The sequence below is a fragment of the Nanorana parkeri genome, unplaced genomic scaffold, assembly GCF_000935625.1.
Source record: "Nanorana parkeri isolate BGI_ZX_2015 unplaced genomic scaffold, ASM93562v1 scaffold100, whole genome shotgun sequence".
NCBI lineage: Eukaryota > Metazoa > Chordata > Amphibia > Anura > Dicroglossidae > Nanorana > Nanorana parkeri.
In genome coordinates this window covers 2,137,591-2,145,466 of record NW_017306368.1, presented here as the reverse complement: position 1 = coordinate 2,145,466, position 7,876 = coordinate 2,137,591, and positions in this window count along the sequence as shown.

The window sequence follows — 7,876 nt, the reverse complement described above, 5'->3', positions numbered from 1 at the left end:
TGAATAGACCCCTAAGTGGTTAGTACTGGGGATGATTGGCACATTTAAAGTGACATTAAAGTCAGCATTTTTTCCACTTCCCAATCCTGCTGTAGGGACTTAAATGATGCCTCTTGCTTCGATCATCTTCTTCTTTACTGTCCTTTTCAGCTGTCCCTCCAGCGCGGGTCTCCGATCCAGCGCTGACTAGCGCTGGTGCGGTCTCTGATCCAGCACTGACTCCTCTGTCCTCCTCTTCTCTGATGTCCCACAGAGTCTGTGCGGGTGCACACTGCTCCATAGACTTACCTTGTGTCTCTCGTCTCCCGACCGAACATCTGAAATGTGCATGCACCTGCCTCAAGATCCTTTGTGGCCGCCCGAGACTTTTAAGATGTTCGTAAGGTAGCGTGTGGTGAAGACACAGGTAAGTTTAAACCCTTTTTAAAAGTTTAAAAAAAAATGTTTTTGCAAATATCTACTGCCTATTTAGCAGTAGATATATGCAAACCTGCTGAGGGTTTAATAGCCCTTTAAGTGAATTTTATTTTCCAGGGAAACTGCTAGTTTTGTGTTTGTTGAAATTGCACTGAAATTGTCCTCTAATTTTGCCATCCAGCACTGCACGGTGAAATAAGTGTTAAAGTTTTTTTTTTAAATAATTGGGGACAACCTTCCCCTTTCAGTTGCACACATAATAATGGCTTATCACATCCCCACTGTAATATAACATTGTTATTTAAGCAGTAGCACAGTAGCATGTCACATTTTGCCACTATGACATGTGATTGCTGAGCAACATTGAGACATAACAGCTTTGTCAAAAACCTAACACCCTAACAAAAAAAACAACCTTTTTGGTTAATTATTGTTCTTAATTGTATTTATTCATTGAAGTTTTATAAAAGTTATACATAACATGTTGAATTGTCAAAATAAACATCGATTTTTGTATTACTAGTATATTACTAAATATTTGAAGTAGGATATTAGAAATAGTATAACAAAGGTTGGGTTGCAAGATTTGATATCATACCGATTGATAAGCGTACATGGCATAATATGTCTTTGTAGTAAGAAAGTTGTTTTCTTATGGAAATATGAGAAAGATATTTGAATCTCGTGACTTTTGGAAGGGAAGGAGACCACTACAAGCTGAGGGAGGAGTTGAAGGGAAGGTGTGACTGGGAGTGGGAATAGGAATATTATTAGACATGTGCGTTTCGTTTTGAAAAGATTAGTTATTCAGACAGTTTTTTGTTATTCAGAGATTAGGATATATCCGAAATCTCCAAATGACAGAAATGATGAATGCAGACGAACCCGAATTTCCGATAATGATAATCTCGGACGAAATTTGTTAGCAGTAGTATGTACAAATTTTTACGGACACATTTTTGCATTTGGCAAAAGGGAAAAAAATGAAACCATTTTTTTTACAATCCACAGAAAAAAAAAGTGTGAGGTTCCCCTTCCGATGCATACCAGACCCTTTTGGTCTTGTAGGAATGTTAGGAGGGACCCACCGAGTTAAAAATAAAAAAAGTGTGTGGGGTTCCCCCCAAAAGTCAAACCAGGCCCTTTAGGTCTGGTAAGAATTTCAAGGGGGCAAATGGAACGAAAATTTGTACATACTACTGCTAACAAATTTCATCCGGATCCAGAAACAAATTGACTTTCGGACCCAAATCCCGAAAAACGAAATAACGAAAAACCCAAATGAAAACGAAACAAAACAAAATTTTTGCTGATGCACATGTCTAAAGATTATGGGCTCAACATATTTGAAAGAATATTAACGTGTATTTAGATGCATAGGCATAGAGGCCAAGGGGGGTGAGGGGTCCCCTCTACCTTTCCACCATGGCCAAATAGAGCAGGTGACATTCCATCTATATCTTTAAGAGATCTGTGAGTTCCTGGGAAGGCATAAAGACTATCCAAGCCACCCACAAGATGGTATATTGTTCTATTCTGTCATGAACCGTTGCAGCCAGATGCTCCATAAGTATAATGGAATCCAATAATGTAACACATTCAGCCATGGGGTTTCTTATAATTTAAAATGTTTTTCTCCTGGGTTTTGCTGGCAATAGATGAGCAGTGGGTGAGTGTGCAGGATTTTTCCCATCCCTCAGGGTCAATTGATGTAGTCAACTAATTAGACCACGTCTCTGTGTACAGAGGTAAAGTGTGGGGAAATAGCTGAAGTAAAAGATAATTTAGTTGAGAAACTATGTGGGTAGGGGAGGAGTCTTTTAAAAGGAGGCAGTGAAAGAAGGTTGGCTGAAACCCTTAATGGGCACGGTGGCCCATATCCTGCAATCTGCTAGTTGATAAAAATATGAAGATTTGGATTTCTTTACAGCGGTGTGTATGGTGAGAAGATATTCTGTGTTGGCTACAGAATTTACTGAGTTTGAGTCCTTGCTGCAAGAGCAGCCTCCATGGATGCATTATGTGGTAGAGGACCTTATGCCCCATTTGTAGAAGGTTTCACTGTTATCTTTCAATAGCCACATATGTATGCACCACTACTATTTGACCAGCTAAATAACACCTCAATAAATCCAGCAGGGCTAATCCACTTTGTGACCACTAGGGACCAATCAAGCAAAACAAATGGCAAATGCACTCTTCAATCAAGGATCCCTTGTGCGTCTCTGTGCCTGTAAGGAGGTTGGACTTCCTCCTGACAAACCTGCACCCAATGTAATATTTTGCCCCATGTGCTCCAAGAAGGAGACTCTCATAGTTTAGAGTTAGGACCGCACTATATGCAGGTGCCTTGACGTGGCTATGCGGCTTTCACATTTTCTGCAGAAGACGTGTATCTAAACCTCTGCTTTTAACTTTAGTGGTTAGACAGGTTTTTTTGCATGCTAGCTTGTGAGTGTGCTGGGAAAACGTTTTGCTGTTTGCATTAGGGACCAATGGCCCTCATAAAAAGAAGACAATAAGCTTATTAACCTTCTGAAAAAATTAGACTGAGTCTGTTTTGGGGCATTCCTGAGCAAGTACAGAAAAGCTGGAAGAATTTTCATTTTAGATAACTTAATTTTTCAATTTAGCGATAGTGGGTGATGCTTTCACACCAATATTCTGCCTTCAAGCATAGTGTGCAGGGGAGTGACATTTAAAGTTATCTGAGAGACCCACTGCAATGGGAGGTCAGCATATGTCATACTCTTGGTTTGTAAATCAAGAGGAATGATGTGGGACTTAGTCCAGTTAACTAGCAACCTGAAATATATTGTAAAGACATCCAATATTTTCAGGGCTTCCTTCAAGGGGGTCCCACATTAACCAAGAAAAAATTGAATCATTGTTGTACAGGGCTAAGTGTTCTTTAATATTCTCTACTATGCGCCCCAATAAAGATGCACAGGCATGTTTAGTTAAAATTGTAAAATCTATCTTGAGCAAGTGCTCTAAGATGGTATGATGGGAGGGGGTCTTTACTTGTTTTAGGGAGTCTACATGGGTCTTGTACATTGAGTCTGGCAAATGCTGCATCTGCCTTCAGTAGTCATATATCCCCTGAGATCTAGGAGTCAGTTTGGTTACAAATCATTCATACCACTCCACTGGGAATCCATCAGGTCTCAGGGATTTATTGTTTAGAAAGGAGGATATGGCATGTGTAATCTTCTGTAGGGAGACATCCTCTTCCAAACCAGGAACTGGTAGCTTCTGAAACAAAGAGTGTATTGAGTTTTTCTGTATACAGAATATACAGGGATATGGGAACTAGACACACATATATAAGTTTAACTGGATGGACCTGTCTCTTTATTAAACCTTACCTGCTATGTAACTACTGTAGGTAGAGAATCCACATCAAATGGGGGGATTTGTAAATACAAAGTCACATAATACTCTCTGAAGATTAGTATTATAGCCGTGGGATCTTGAATGCAAGGTATATCTGTTTGAGCATGTTGGTCTGCCACCAACAGGCCTAGTCATTTATCATTTGTATCACCTTGTTCAAACCTAGATTCTGTGTCCTCTCTGAGGGTGAAATGGAGGTTTACAAATCTGCCTGCCTGCTGCAAACATATGAGGGTACCCTCCCCAGGGCAATAAGCATAAACATTTAAGCAAGCCTCCTCCTCCTGAATATCATTCATAACATGTTCACATCCTCTCTGAGAGGAATTAATTGAAGAAATATATACCCCTTTCATTCATGCCTTGAAAGCATTCAAAACCACCTGCTCTGAAGCAAAGTAAGTATTGGTCAGCCAAAAAGCATTGCAGGAGATAACTGCTCCACTACCCTTTCCTCATGCAACCATACTGTGGATATCTTCCAACAAGTGCCACTCACCTGAGAGGGAGGGGCTAAGGTGATAGGGATCAGAGTGTGATCAGATAAGCCGCCAGGAAGATACAAAGCTCCAGCCAACATCTGAAGGAAGGATTGGTTGCCAAAGGCCAGCAAATGTGGTGGAAGACCTATGAATAAGCTAAGTGTGAGAAGCCTTTAAAATCCTAGGTTTTTTCCACATCCAAATTTCAGCGGGCAGTGCAACATCTGACTAGGGGTTTTGAGTGGGTTAGTAGTAGTGATATTGAGTCTAATATTTTGTTAACCTACCCTGCAAATATGACAAAGTGACCCTCTGAATCTGGGGCTGTATGCAAATCTTTTCAAGGTAAGGACTGACTAATCCAGTTGCAAACACCCTATGCATAGGCAGAAAATGTGGCATGCACAGCTCTCTGGAACCATGAGCACCACAACTCTAGGACTAGCTAGGCATAGCTGGGTGTATGCCATTCAAATAGCGTTACTGCCACTAGATGGAGCCAAGAAGTATGGTAAGAAGTTTTATAAATCAGCCCCTAAGTGTGGCTGATACAGCCTCAGATGTATAAAATAGGTTTTATATATAAGCCCCTAAGTGTGGCTTATACAGCCCAGACGTTGGAGCCTATTTTTCCATGGGGACCTTATGTGCATGTTCAAAATAATTCTGTGTACTGAGCGGGCTGCAAGGCCTCCACTCCTTTTGGTATGCCAATGAGACTAATGCTATTTCATCTCCATCTTTTCTCAGCATTATCCACTTTGATGTAAAGCATCTTAACTGTGCAGCTTTCGTGTCCTTAGCTTCCAAGTCTCTGTAGTGGAAAGGCAATCCCTAAACTTATCGAGATCATGTTGAATCAGGGTACATCAATAGCCAGCTGGTCAAACTTGGCAGTGTGAGTGGCCTTGCAGACCACTATGGTTTCTGAGATGGTCTCAGTATGGACACTGCTCCCAGTGTCAGGTCCCTGATCTCAAGCAGAAATGGGTGACCCCTCCATAGCAGCCTGTTTCATGCTGCTGAGCATCTGCACCACTCAAGAATGTTCCCTTTTAGATTCTAAGACAGGCAAGATGGCAGAGACGGAACACATGGCTGATCTTCACTGGGCCCGTTGCTCTTTTGTAGGTGTGCCCATCCTCCTACCCCCTTTTGATGTCAGATGGGGTAGAAGTAGTTGGAGCCAGACAAATCTCTGATGGCAGGATGAAAAAATGAATTAGAAATATCAGGAGTAGTGGAGCTTAAAAGGTACACATCTGGCTCTCCTCATATCCTAGCTCCACCCTGTCATTTTGACATTTCGATCACTTGTAATCCTTTCCACCTCCTGTCCCTCTGATATAGTGTGTACCCCTGGATATGATTAGGCCAGTCATGTGAGCTTTCCATCCAAATTTCTGATACACCTAGGAAAGCAAACACCTTTAATAACAGAAGTTCTAGCTATTCCCATTTGTTTGGCAGACTTGCATTTCTGTTCATACCTTTACATTTTGTACTAGTGTTTAGTATATTTTTAGTGCTCACTTTTAAATTACAATTTGATTCGGCAAAACTTTTTGTATTGGATTTAGTTAATGCATTTTCCCTGTGTCTAGTTTGAGGCAGTGAGGGGGAGAATTTTTGGGGGGAGACTGCAAGTGGGTTGTTACACCCCTCCATGATATAAGTGGGAAATAAAGCAGGGATCTCTTGTCACCATACAAGAGAAAGCACAAAGTGCTCAACTCAGAGGCAAATAAATGGTAAATAAATTCTTATCCATATTTCCTCATGTTGGCTGTATCCACTGCACTGCACAGCAGTGGTATTCACAAAACCACATCCTATTTTGGCCCACCTTTTGCCATAGCTGCCTTGTTATTTAGTAAATCCCTGCCTTGTTAAGGAAAATATGCTTAGGAATGACAGTGCAGCCTGGGCACCTTATCCCTATTCAAAAATGTAAACAATGTGTTTCTCGTAAGATGAGGCCAACACCTCAGACACTGCCTGGGGACAAGGAGTTGTATTGGCGTTATCTGCACAAGAAATCAACATTACAGTAGATTCATGTTAATTTAATTTAAGAAAAAACAGCAAAATATTGAACAGACTTCCTACACAGTATTTAATCAGTTTTACTAAAAAATCAACATTATAAATTATTATTACTACGTGCACAGTATTTCACCACTTTCACTAGGCCCCATTTTGAATAAAAGATATACTAGCTTAACTTTTAATTAAATAATAAACATTACAGTGTATTTATTAAACTGAAAAAGCCCCTCAAAAGTGTAGGACCCACACCAGATATACTTTTAATAAAAAACATTAGTTTTTTTATTTTGCCAAAAGAAGCCCCAAAAATGGTTAGTGACTTAGTACACAGTGATACATCATTTTGACCAGGCAGCATTTTGAACAGGACCCACACCAGACATTTTTTAATTAAGAAATCAACATAAGTTTTTTTTTGCACAAACATATAATGGTCAGTATATGCACAGTATTTTCACCATTTTCAGTAGGCTGCCGTTCTAGCGGGACAGACACCAGCCAGCTTTTAATCAAGAAATCAACTTTAGTTATAGTTATTTTACTGATAAATAATGTAGTGACTACTAGACATGTGCACTGCCAAAAAATTTGTTTAGTTTCGTTTCATTTTAAATTCGGATTTGTGTTATTTAGTTTTTCGGGATTCGGGTGTGAAAGTCAATTCGGATTTGGAATTCGGATGAAATTCGTTAGCGGTAGTTCGTTCGTACGTTGGTTTCGTTTTTGTTTCTTATTCGTTTCGTGCATTCGTTCGTTCGCAGGGAATTTTTTTTTCTCCTCTAATGTCACTTTGCTCCAACGAACGAAACGAAAACGAAACGAACGTTCGAACGAACTACCGATACCGAATTTCGGAAACGGAAATTCGGATTCGTTTGCATTTGTTATATCTGTAATTCGGAATTCGGATACATCCGAATGTCCGAATTTCCGAAAATTCATCCGAATTTCGATTCGGAACGAAGCGAATCGCACATATCTAGTGACTACATGGACAGTATTTTGTCCAATTTATTTGGCCCAATTTTGGACATCAAAAACACAGACACTAGCCAGCTTTTAATTAAAAAAAATAGAGTTTATTTATTTTTCTAAAAAAAAATAATATTGTAATTATGTACACAGTCTTTAAACCATTTTGCTAGGCCATTTTTTTCAACATGACCCATGCCAGCCAGCTTATAATATAAAAATAATGATAATTTTGTAGTGCACAATAGTTAATCATTTTTACCAAACAATAAACCCCATACCCCTTTTAAAATCAAACTAAAAGTTAAAAAAAAGGAATCTCAAATAAAAAAGAAGGGGGTGTCCAGCAGCTAAACAGCAACTTAAATTTTTGCTGAAACACAAAAAAAGCATTCCTCTGCAAACAGAGGAATATTTGCCTAATCTGCTATAGAGCTGCCCAACACAAAGTTTGTTTGTGACTCTGTAAAAATACATGTTTTCAGCAATCACCAGCAATGACTACATTTCACTTGATTCCCTAAACATTGTGAAAGGAAGAATCTCTCCTGCTGACTATT